At 47.2% G+C, this 12,188-nt stretch overlaps 1 protein-coding gene and 1 long non-coding RNA gene across 3 annotated transcripts in view; one reads left to right on the top strand and one right to left on the bottom strand.

Moving 5' to 3' along the window:
* The window catches only part of SOX6 (SRY-box transcription factor 6), a 372,748-nt gene extending 366,851 nt beyond the window's left edge, over nucleotides 1-5,897 (bottom strand). For both annotated transcript variants that reach the window (XM_037401650.1, XM_037401652.1), the window contains exon 1: nucleotides 5,803-5,897. The gene's annotated coding sequence lies outside the window, so the exon portion shown is untranslated. The remainder of the gene's footprint in view (nucleotides 1-5,802) is intronic.
* An 18-nt stretch (nucleotides 5,898-5,915) lies between these two features.
* LOC119154290 lies at nucleotides 5,916-8,630 on the top strand. The gene is made up of 2 exons (XR_005106424.1): nucleotides 5,916-6,524; nucleotides 7,514-8,630. It is a non-coding gene; the product is annotated as an uncharacterized LOC119154290 (long non-coding RNA).
* The last annotated feature ends 3,558 nt before the right edge of the window (nucleotides 8,631-12,188 follow it).

Raw genomic sequence — 12,188 nt, 5'->3', positions numbered from 1 at the left:
GCCACAGAATAATGTTTTAAAAGAACACCTACTTCTGTGCTGAAAAGGCTTTGGGAACATGTAATTATCCAGTTTTATCACTGTAGAAATCGGCTGCTTTCCAGCACATACATCTATCAGCTCTCGCCCTTCTGCACAGAACTACATCTAAATAAATATACATGTATTTCATATAGATATCACACCGGTCCTGTACACAACCTTACTAATGATAGGATTTTACCATATCTTGTTTTTTTCACAATATGATGTCATGGCCTGTAATGATACATCAATAAATACTGTGGTAGAATCATGTGTCTCAAAAATAGTGAATAGCTCATGTTAAATAAAAGGAAATTGAGTTTCTGCGGTTTGGTAACAAGTCCCCTAAAGTTCCCAATCTTGCTGTTCTACCTAAGGAAAAAACAGAAAACAGAGTAAAGAGAAGTTACACAAAAAGTGAAAGAGACGAATAGAAATCGGCTTTCTAAGGCACAAACTCGAAACATACACCTTCGTGTTCTGCTGCTACTTGACGAATAAGCTGTACGTGAACTACCGAACACATCATAGAGCAGTACTTCTCTTGCAGGTTCTGACATCATGCAGAAATGTTTCAAAGCTCTGTCTCTGTGATTTACTATATTAACTGAAATGTTTTACAAATATGTCGTTGTATCACTTCAGTTGACATAGCTTATATATACACAAACACCACTATTTACGTAACTTCTAAAACATTAGTCATTACACACAACCTCTGCCAAACCAGCCTGCTGATCTTTAAAGTCATGCTATGAAAACAAAATACACATCAGCCCATTGTATAGGGTATAAAGAAAAGGGCATTGCAGGTTCTCTTTCCTAGGTAATTTTTGTTTAATGAAATAAATAAATATATTGACAGAAGCCTTTTAAGTGCAATCTATACACTTTTAAGGGGGAACTCAAACCAAGTGTAAAAGATTAACGGGTGTGCTTCCTGAAGTGGTATCTCCCAAGGTGACTACAGTGTTCAGCAGATATAAGATGACTAAAGACATTTTCTAATGCCCACTGAGAAAAAAAAATACTTTTTTTTTTTTTTGCTATCATCATGCAAAGCTCTGGCCTTTATTACCACAAGATATTCCAAGGCCTCTAAGAACCGCAGACATACATGGGTACTTGTGACTAAAAATACTGTCAAAGACACAAAAAACATGTCCAAAGGGATTTTTTTTCCCATTGAGCAAAAGAAGTTCAGCTGGAAGTGACCACGAACAATTGTTGGCCACATATTAAAAACCACTGGCTAAGGGAACAAGCACTGGCAGTTCCCACTTACGAACAAAATCAAATTGACAAGTAAAGGCAACTAACTTTGGACATCAGTTATTATTTTCTGCAAGTCAGGCACCAGTGGCCTTAGGAAGGAAACTGATGGGCTTGCTTTGCTTCTCTTCTCGCTTTCACCAGTGTGCAAACATAATAAGGAAAAAAAGAAGCAGAGTTACATAAGTTCAGCAGAGAATCCGTAACGTGCAGGGAGAGACAGCCATCTGTCTCACTCCCTTTATGTTACATGTTATACACATGGCATTGGTTTGCACCCTATGATCTAGCAGAAAAGGGAACCAAGGGAACCAAGTAAGCCTTGAAGCAGCCCAGCAAAGTCTCCCACCAGAGTATGAACGGCAAGGAAGAGAGAGGAAATAATGCATTTAGCAGAGGATGCGAGACTGCAGACCAAAGGGCCTCTTACATGCTCATCGCTGAATGAATTAAAGTTCTAGGGGAGGAGGCCGGAGAAATCTGAGTGAGCGAAACAAGAAGTATGACAGGAGAAAAGGAGCCAGGAACCGTAAATCCGGGGACAACGCGGCGAGACGCCAGCAGCCGGAGCCCGCAGCCCGCCGTCCCTTGTGAGGCGCAGGGTCGCCCGGCCGCTGCTTCCCCGCGGGGCTCCGGCTGCCCCCGCCCGCCGCTGGGGTGGGAGCCCCGCCGCCGGCCGCCACGGCTCCGCGGGCGCGGAGGGCCGGCCCGCGTCCCTCCCCCGCCCCCGCACAGGGAGCCGGCGGCGCGGCGCGAGTGGCCGCGGGGGCCGGGCCGAGCCCGGGGGGCCTCGGCCGCTCCAGCCGGCGGCAGCGGGGCACTCGCCCCGGCCGGGACGGGACCGCCGCTGCCGCCGGGCCCCGGCCCCCACGCCCCCCAGCCGCGGGAGCCCGGCGGCGGCCAGGGAAGCGGCCTGGAGAGCGGCGCTCGGAGCCGTGCCCGGGGCTCACCTTCCCCTCCCCCCGGAGAAGCGCGCTTCAAAATGGTTTTGCAGGCGAGGCTGGCCAGGCTGCGCTTGGTGCATTGATTCCAAGTGCAGTGCCTGGGTTGGTTTCCGTATATTCTTTGGCTTTTAATAGCTAGCTGAGGAAAAAAGAAAGCATTATTGTTTTCTTTCTTTCCTTCTCTCATTGCCTATTCTAAATTTGACTCCAAAGTTTAAGCAGTTGAATTGGCTAATTCTGAATACAGTCTATTGAGAGACCAGACACAGCAGTATATCCCTGTATAGCAATAGATACAATGTGCTGAATTGGCAGTCTAATTATAAATGTGGCATTTGGACCTCCTTTCAGACCCAGTGCCACCTTACCTTATGAGGGAACTTCAACTACAGCAACTGTTCAAAACAAAATGCCATTACAGGATCAGCTTCACCCAACACTGGAACCAGCCAGGGGATTGTTTTACAAACAGCCTTTCTCACTTAACACAAGAATGTATTATAAGGAAAAGTTATGGATAGTGCAGAGTCTGAAGAAATCATGTATGTAGTTTCTGCCAGGTGTCGAGCTACTTCAAACTGCAGCATACTGCAAATGACCTCATTATTTTCTTTTAAATGTACTCACTATAAATAATTATTTCTTAGTTTTACTAGAATGAGCTGCTAGGTACGCTTGCTGATTATATTCCAAGCGTTGTGTGCATATAACATCGTGAGCACAGAAACACACGAAATATCCTGGCTCAAAACAAAAACCTGCAATAAGATCTTGCCAAAGAATCATGGTGTGCTGAAAAAAGTTTTTAAAGTGTCTCTTCCAGGGAAATATTTGTATATAATGGCAGACTACATGCACATATCTCACATTCATTCTTATTATTTACTTTATGGTATAATGGCTTAATTAAATGAGTGGGCACAAGCACGTCAATAAAACAAGTCAAGTCAAGTCAAAGCCTCAAAACAGGTTTCAAAATTACTCCATTACACGATTACAGAAAGGGAAATTCGTTAATTTTTGGACTTCAAACTCTGTGTGACGACTGGATAAAACTCTTCTTCTGCCCTCACGATCAGCGCTGAAGATGGAAATACCAAAAATGTTAAAATGAGGGTAGAAGAAAACAGTAGGAACAAAGTGCCGCTCATGTGCCGAAGGCTATTTAAATTAGCTTAATAAACATATACCTTATCTGCAAACAGCAGGCAAAGATATATTACTTTATCACAGAAAGTTTCACCGTCTGTGTTTTTGGGAAACACCCCTAGGACAGAACTAATCTGTCGTCCCCAGGCTCCCACCAGGCTGACTTTCCCTGTAGCCCCCCCCCCACCACCACTCAGACACAACACTAATTGTCTTTTCACATTGCCACTTTCACTCCTTCCCGTCCTTCAGGGAAAAAAAAAAAAAAAAAAAAAAAAGAAAAAGAAAAAAAGATAAAACACACCACCAAACACCACCGTGAAACGGTCCACAGAAAGCAAAGACAGCAATCAAATCGATATGATCAGTGCTTCTGATTGACCTCAAGGCCCTGCTCTGCTCAAGCACACAGCCCCTGCTGCAAAGCCGGTTAACTGCTCAACGCCCTCCAACACAACTCGGAGCGGGAGCTAGGAAGCTCTCTCGGCAGAGGAGCAACTCTCTGGCAGCTCAGTTGTTAATGCACGCGTGGAAGTACCTGCTCACATCACGCCTATATGTTCTCTCTCACGTATCTACACACAGCCGCGCTCACGCAGGGGCGACCCCGCCGCCGGTACACGCGTGCATGCATTACAGGAGCGGGCTCGGCGGCAGCGCCGGTGCCCGCTCCTCCCCGGAGCAGGGGCAAGCCGCAGAGGCACACTCATTAGCTCCCACTGATGATTCCTTTCAGGATCATGAATGGAACAATTGTCAAAAACTGCGGGAAAAAAAAACAAGCCCCGAGACTATTATATACAGACACAGCTTGTGTGCGCGCATGTGACAGTTGCAGGCAACCCAGATTTGTTCATAAACTCTTCAGCAATATCCGAGATAAAACATTAAATTGATTATACGGTTAAAGAGGCTTCTTAATCCCAATCAAAAAACAAACCGCTTCGAAGGTAGTGAAAGCCAGGAAAAGAGCAAGCTCTCCACCAGACACACCTTGCCTTACTCGTATCCTACAGCACCGTCTGTAAACAGCTGCGCTAGCTTGTTGCAACTGCCACTATTTTATTTTAAAATAATAATAATAATAATAGTAAATTAAATACTTCCTGAAAACTTACTTTGCATTTAGTTTAGGCACTATTCTTTTTTTCAGCTCGCAAAGGAAGCCGTTTTGTCCAGGTTAGGTATTGTCTACTTATGGATCAGCCCCTGGCTAAGGGTTTATTTTAATTTATGGCTTATGCATTCTTTTAAGGTCGATTTGCATGACCTCCGGCAAAGAGCTAAGGCAGCAAGAAATCCCCAGTCGAACGTTGCCACAAAGCGGCACACATCTCCCCTTCCCCGGGTGTAAACAGAGCTCTCTGATGATGGACTGCTTTCTTCCCCCCTCCTTGTGTATCACAAATTAGGGCGCGATATCAATTTTAAAGTTTTCAGTATAACTTTATCCAAACCCTCTGCCTGGAGAGATAAGGCGCCGGCAGAGAGCCGCAAGTGCTGGGGACAGTGCCGCGGCGTGGCCAACGCCAGCATTGCCACCTCCGCTCCGGGAGCTTTGTATCATTCCATGCGCCGTGGATAGCACTCATTTGTGGCGAACTTCAAAGCAGTTACCCACCTCAAACTTAACGGAGAATTTAAAAGCACCACTAAACTCCCGTCACCTTTCTCCATCCCGTGCCTTTGGGGGTTATCCGTGAAGGGAAACCCACGCGAGCACTTCGGAGCACTGACAGCAGCCTCTGCTCTCAAGGATTGATTTCGGATTTTATTTTTCCTCTTTCTCTCTCTCTTTCTCCCTCTCGTGTTAGTTCCTTACGTACAGTATCTTCCCGCACCATGTGTTCGCCTGCCGTGGGTGATCTTAAAATACAACGCTGATCTGTCACTACATTTTAAAATAAACTGTACTCGGGAGGGATGAGAAAGTGTTGTGATTTCAAGGTACTGGGGTCCCTTAACGTCTCGGAAACCTCGGGATTCAAACAGCCCCGGAAACTCGCACGGGGACGAGACCATAACTACTTCTCCCTAAAGGGGGGGGGGGACGGGGGGGGGGACGGGGACGGGACGGGGGGGACGGGACCCAAACCAAACAACCCAGAAAAAACCCAACAACACCCTCGTGGTATAAAGTAAATAATCGTGCAGGAGGAGACGAGGGGAAGGGGCGAATTCAGCAATGTTAAAAGCTAAACAACAGATCTACCTCCGGACGCTGCTGCTTCACTCAATTGCAACTAATAACCCATTAAAGACAGCGCAGGAGGAACCGGATTCTCTCCTGCAAAGCGACATAAATCCAGCGAAAACCCATTAAACCACCACCACCGCCACCAAGCCACGCAGCACTACACACCACAGCAAACAACAGGTATACAACACAATAGGGCTTTTTTTTCCTGGTTACCTCCTCGGGATCCAGTGTGGCACAAAGCACTGGGAGAGCCTCCTTTTTTTTTTTTTTGCAACGCGCTTCGGTAATTTTCATTAAAAAAAAAAAAAAAAAAAAAAAAAAAAAGGAAGGAGGTGAAAAGGGGAGAAAGAAAGAGGAATAATTGGGTAGTAATTCGGTAAAATAAAATAAAATAAATGAACTAGAGTCTGCTGGTGTTTCTCCGGGCCATGGATGTGCAGGATCCCGATCGTTAGAAGTTTGCGGATGGGTTGCCTGGAGATTTGGTTACAATCAGGTTCATTATTATTTTTTTTTTCCTCCTGAAACAAGTGAAGGCGATGGTTACTGCTGTCAATCTTGGCAATCAATGTGAGCGGCCATGTCGTAAGTATTCAAAGCATTTCCCGTCGTGCAACATCAGAAAGTGAGTGGCCAGGGCATTGATCTGAGGAAGGCAAAAGGAGGCAGGGCTCCCCCGCCCAGACAGCACAGGCAAGATGAGACAACACAGAGAGAGGGAGAGGGGGAGAGAGAGAGAGAGAGAGTGAGAGACTGAGAGCAAGCGGGGAAAGCAACAACTGCGGAGAAAGTGAGCACAAAACAGAAAGTGAAATCACCCCAGGCTGCCAGCCGCATCCCCGAGAAGCTATCACCACTCACATTGCTATTAGACAAATGAAACCTTAAACCTCTCTCCTCTAATGACCACTGATTGCCCGGAGTGGTGAGGAAAGGTACTAGAAAGTTACCGGGGAGGGGGTGCGAGGGCGGGGCGGCGAGAGCGGGCGGGGGCCGGAAAAGGAGGAGGGGGAGCGGGGGGGTCCCGGGAGAGCCGGTTCGCGGGGCCGGGGCTGCCCGGGGGGGAGCGGCGTGTTACACGCCGGCCCTCCCCCGCCCGGCACGGCGCTTCCCGGCGAGTGCGTGGGGAGCCACACGCCAAGTCCCACCGGGCTCCTGCTCACCAATTAAAAAAAAAAAAAAAAAAAAAGGGGGGGGGGGCCGCGGAAGAGAGACGATCTGCAGGGCATGGGAAGGGCTGGTAGGGAAGCGGGGACGGGGAGGAAAGCGCTCAGCAAGCGCTTACTGACAGTTGATAAATGTGGCTCTGAGGAGCTCGGTCCCACAGCCCGGTCGGGGTAAAAACCAGATGAAATGTAAAGTATAAATTACACTAGAGATGGGAGTCCAGCTACAGGGACCCAGGGGAGACGAAGACGAGAGGTGGAAGGAGAAGGCACTCGGAGTCCGCAAACTAGTGGTGCGTTCAACAAAAAGGTAAAAAGGGAAAGTCAGGTATGGTCGGAGAAGAAAAAATTACTTAGGAGGGACCCGAGCTGAAGTTGGGATTCTCGTGGAGACGACGAGACTTTTTTTTGCAGCGGCGATATATAAATACCCCTCTCTCTGCCTACCAAAAGGCAACAGATAGGGACTTGAATATCAGTTTGAATACCAATTTAAGAACTCACGCTCCCTTGGAAGTGCTAATGGGGGGGGGGGGGGGCGGAAATCTGGGAGAAAAAAGGGAAAACTATAAGGAGCTGAGGAGAAAATAAACCAATGGCACAGAGTACTGCAAAACCAAGAAAGTCTCTTTGCTGTATTTTTACATTCCAAAGGTAAACATAAAAGAGTCTTTCAAACTGTCAGGGGCCCGCAGATCAGGTGGGCAAACAGCGCTGCAAAGCTAACGTCTCCCTCTTTTGATATTATTCACACCTAGGCTAAACTGTTGTTAAGATGGGAGTGCGGAAAGCAACCTCAAGCCCACAAAATGAGAGAGAGAGAGAGAAGTTGTTGATTCATCTCTGTATTTTTGGCACTTTCTCCCCATTTTCCAGAAGGCGCCTGGAACAGTTAGTAACAGAGAAACTTTTTAATTTTAAAATAGCTTCATAACTTGCAGAGGCCAAAAAGACGAGAGGAAAGCCTGATTTCGCTTTCCTCCACTCCCAAGTAGTGGAGGAACTGCGGAATAGGTTAGACCCAGAAGCATACTCAGCACCACTGCGAATGAACCTCGCTTCATAAGGACGTGATGAAAATTGAGCATTAACGTGATGGCATAGGACTGATCTGATCTGGCTCTATTTCATCTTATTAACAAGCTGTAAAACTCAACACACTGCTGGAGTCGGGCGCATTGCATCCTCTACCTTGCTATCCGAGGTACTATCGTCCCTCTAAGTCGAGTCCAGGGAAAATGAGTTTTAAGTCAGAACCTCTTGGAACAGCGGATCTATTTGATACAATATTTTTGGCAATTCCACTACAATAAAAGGAGCAATCAAGTTCTATTCGGCAAGCAGCAAACACCTTGACACATAACTTTAAAATTACCTAGCAAAGCTTTATCATCAAATTAGCTGGTAAGGGCATAGCAGCTCTTTTTCATGCATTCTTTCAATTTTAATAAAAGGTAGTAAAATACTGAAATTCGGAGACAGGGGGTAAGTTGTAAGATTGTAAATACTGAGTTTGTATTCACCTGCGTTCAGCTAATTCAAAGTATTCACCTTGCTACAGTTATCTGGGCTATGGATTTAACAGCTGCCTTTCCAGATACTGCTATGTCCTTTTTAATCTTTAATTAAAAGAATTCCAGCGATTGGTCACTAACACTTTCCTTCTGACACATTTAAACCTGCTGCAAGTAAAGGAAACACCTTGACTTTTTGCACAACTAGTAGCTTTGGCGCGCGAAAAAAAAAAAAAAAAAAGAGCCCTGTAAGAAAAGAGATGTAATCAGAATACAAGGACGAACTATCCTCCCCGAGTTTGCAACCCCATCAATTTGTTATTGGAAGTTTTTTTCTTTCAAGAAACAAACAGGAGAAGGGGAAAAAAAACCAAAAACCACAACCCACAAACAACCCAACGCCCACTCCTCAAATGTAGCGTCCTCCTTATTAAGTATGAGGCGGTAATGGGACAAGAGATAATTAAGGCATCAGATAAATCTAACCGCCCACCTAGCTCCAAATCGGGGGAAGCATCTTGCTGCACTCGCGAAAGTCCTACGCAGAAAATGACACTTGGCTGGGGCAGGACACCGCAGAGATGCGTCCACACTCCCAGGCGGAGCGCAAGTAATACTCTCCAGCTTGTTGCTTCCCCTGTGTGATCAATTAAGTTACAGATGTAACACACAGCGCCAGAGAGCTGCAACTTCTCCGCGGCAGAAAAAGAGGACTTCTTGGGTATTGTATGCAAATGCGCGTGGATGTGCGCTGCACCGGAGGAACTGTGGTTCCCTCTTTGTTTGCGTAAGTGAACACCCGCCGTGTATACGTATACACGTGCTGGGAGGCAAGAAAACACTCTTACTTTTAGCATTACCATACGTTCAGACACGGCGTTTTAAATCACTTCCCTTGCTTTTGCTTCATTAAGGCTAAAACTAGCCAGAGCAGCCAGCGCAGGCAGATGTTGACGACGGATGCTGAACTGCTGTGGGTGCTTGCAGAGGGAAGGGATCGGAGACGCTCAGTTCACGCCGGGGCACTTACCTGTTCGCAGCTGTCATTGCATTTTGCGCCATCTCTTTCATTAAATACGTTAAAGTAAAGCAATATTGAGCAAGCGAAGCAACCTGTCAGTGTGTTAAGTTTTACATATCGCATCTTTAACGCGATGAGCAAACCTACAACTACTCTAGAGCTGGTGGAACAGTCTCAGAAGTTTTGATTCGAAGGGCAAGAAATCCAACCTTAAAAGTAATTCACCTAATTCTAAACTCCCCTCTCTTCCTAATTAATGCCGGACAATTAACAGGCATATTTATAAATTCCCTCTGCTGACACTCTCTGACAATGAAGACTTCTTGTAGGCTTGTTAAAGATGTTCAGAGAAACTTTTGCAAAATAATCAACAGCATCTGAGAGAAAGCTAAAGGAAAAGAAGTTAAAGCCTGATCATCCGATTGGGAGAAAGTTTTGTTAAGACTAGATAGAAGCATATTACTGCACGTTTCTTCATAAGCAAACCCACCAGCTGATACAAGTTTCCCTAGAACAAGAACCTCTGGTGATCTCCTCAAAATTAAGGGGACGTTTGCATTTTATAACGCCCAAAGCTAAAGATCTGACTGAAAACAAAACCTCTTAATTCCTTACAGCATCATCTGCCAACACAATGTATTGTCCTGGCGGAAAGAGGATCAAGGAGATTTTAATTTCATTTGAAACTGTGCATCATCTTGATAGTGAAGCAAAAAGCCGCAGCAGTAATCTCCCCACTCCACCTCCCCCCCGTTCCAAAAAAAAAAAAAAAAAAAAAAAAAAAAAAGGCGGGGGGGGGTAGAACTGGAAAAACCACATAAACTTTTACAAAGAAAATAAAAGCAAGTTCGACATGAAAACCCCTTCCTGTCTCGGAAAGTTCATTTTAAAGGTCCCCTCTGTAAATCTAAAGTGCAAACACCAGGCTAAGGTAGTGAGTGGCTGGAATTTGCATGCTGATAAGAGAAGGCTGTTGTACTTACAGTGACAGAGGGCAGGCTGCGGAAGAAAAGCTGTTTGTGTTAGCCTGAGAGTCACCCAGGGCTGCAATGAGAGGAGAAGAGAGGAGTGGGAGTGCCAAGCTGGATACACCTTCACCGCATCTCATCACATCTGCCAGCCTCTCTCTCCCTCTCTCTTTCATTTCCACATTCCCTTTGTTCCTGAAAAAAAAAATCTACACGTCACATCAGTCCCCAGATGCAGTCTACACCAAAGAAAAAAAATGAATAATTCAATCAAACTGTGCATAGTCTCTAAGGCAATAAATCTATTGCACTTAAAGAAACGAAGGATAATTACCGCTATAGAATTAGAATAAGGCCAGAGCGCGCAGGGATCCCAGGGTCTGTAAACTCCACGGTCAAATAAAGTTTCATTTATTTAATCCTCTGACAACCCCAATGTAAACTAAAGGGAAGGATCATAACTTATTCCGGTTGGGTTTGAGAATGCTTGGAGTGAATGTTATAAAAAGAGAGCGCCCGTGATCTGTAACAAACACAATGCAAGGAAGTAGAAGTGTTTCACTGCATCACCTCCAGGGTCCGTTCCCCCCTCCCTAATGAAGAGCAGACCACACTCCCACTTCCACCGGCTTCTGCTGCTCTCTCCAAGTGCAACGTGAATCGCTGGCAGCCAGCAGCCGCCTTACCTGCTCCTAGATTGCCAATAAAGCCTGAGAAAAACCTCAGGGTAAGCGGCAATTTTGTTCCACGCTCTGGCGGAGAGAAGCCATGAGGGATTTGCACCGGCACGGATTGACTCGAAACACTGCCCCTGACTTCTGGATTTGTGCTGGGCTGAGTTTGGGGACTGCCTGCCGGGGGGCGGGGGGAGCGCGCTGGGGAGCGGTTCCCAGCTGGGCAGGCGGCAGCGCTGCCGGAGCCCTGCGACAGACCGGCCGAGGTGGGATGGAGGAGAGCCACACTTTCCTCTCTCCTACCTCTAACGTTGCTCTCTCGGCTCGGAGGTAAGATGACTCTATATTGTGTTTATTCTCTCCGGGTAACTCAGGTCCCAGGGGCATGCTTCTGTATTAATGAGGGCAGCGGCTCAGGGCTGTGTCTCGGATCGTTATACTCAAATCAAGCTGGAGTTTAACGTCGGCATCTGCTGCTTTACACTTTCAATCACATTCTTGGTAAACTTCTCCTGCGGGGCTGGGGGAGGAGAGAGACAAGGGGGGGAGGGGGGGAGTGGTGTGTGGAACCAACCCCAGGTGAGACCGTGCTGTTCGGATGACACGACTCTCCCTCTAATTCAGCCGGGCTTTGTGCCGGCCGGGAAGATTAAAACACCTTTCATTGACGTAGAGCATCGCGCATCTCCTCTACTTGAACCGCTTTAATAGACAGTTTTGATTTATCCAAAACATTAACGGAACTGTTATTCTAATAAAGGTAAACTAGAAAACACACTTGCCTCTCCGCTCACTTGGGCTTTGTTTATGTGCTTAAAACGCCACCGTGAGGCGAGTGCAAATAAAGCAGCGAGAGCAACCGCCTGCCAAGGAGCTCTCGGATTAGCACTTCGCAAAGCAAAACAAACAGCGTTAGCAGCAGCGCGAAAGTCATCGAAGAATCCAGTGCCGCGGGCGCGGGGCCGGTGGCTCCGCCGCGGGAGCGCCGCCCGGCAGCCTCCTCCGCCCGGGGGCTCCGGGCCGAGCACACGCACACCCTGGCTCACGGGCCAGGCAGGAGGGTAGCGTTAAAGGCCAAATGAGGGAGATGAGAATACAGAAAGCAAAGACCCAGCCACAGCGTTTTCCTTAACCGTCTGCCCCGAGCCCCTCTTCCTCCTCTGCCTTCCTCAGCGGCACCGAGCGCACCTTGCCCGTCCCCGCAGCGGGGCTCGGTCCCTCTCCCCCCGCCGCTCGGCGCTCCGCAAAGCGCCTGC

The sequence above is a fragment of the Falco rusticolus genome, chromosome 10 (assembly GCF_015220075.1).
Source record: "Falco rusticolus isolate bFalRus1 chromosome 10, bFalRus1.pri, whole genome shotgun sequence".
NCBI lineage: Eukaryota > Metazoa > Chordata > Aves > Falconiformes > Falconidae > Falco > Falco rusticolus.
This window is presented reverse-complemented; position numbering and strand designations above follow the sequence as displayed.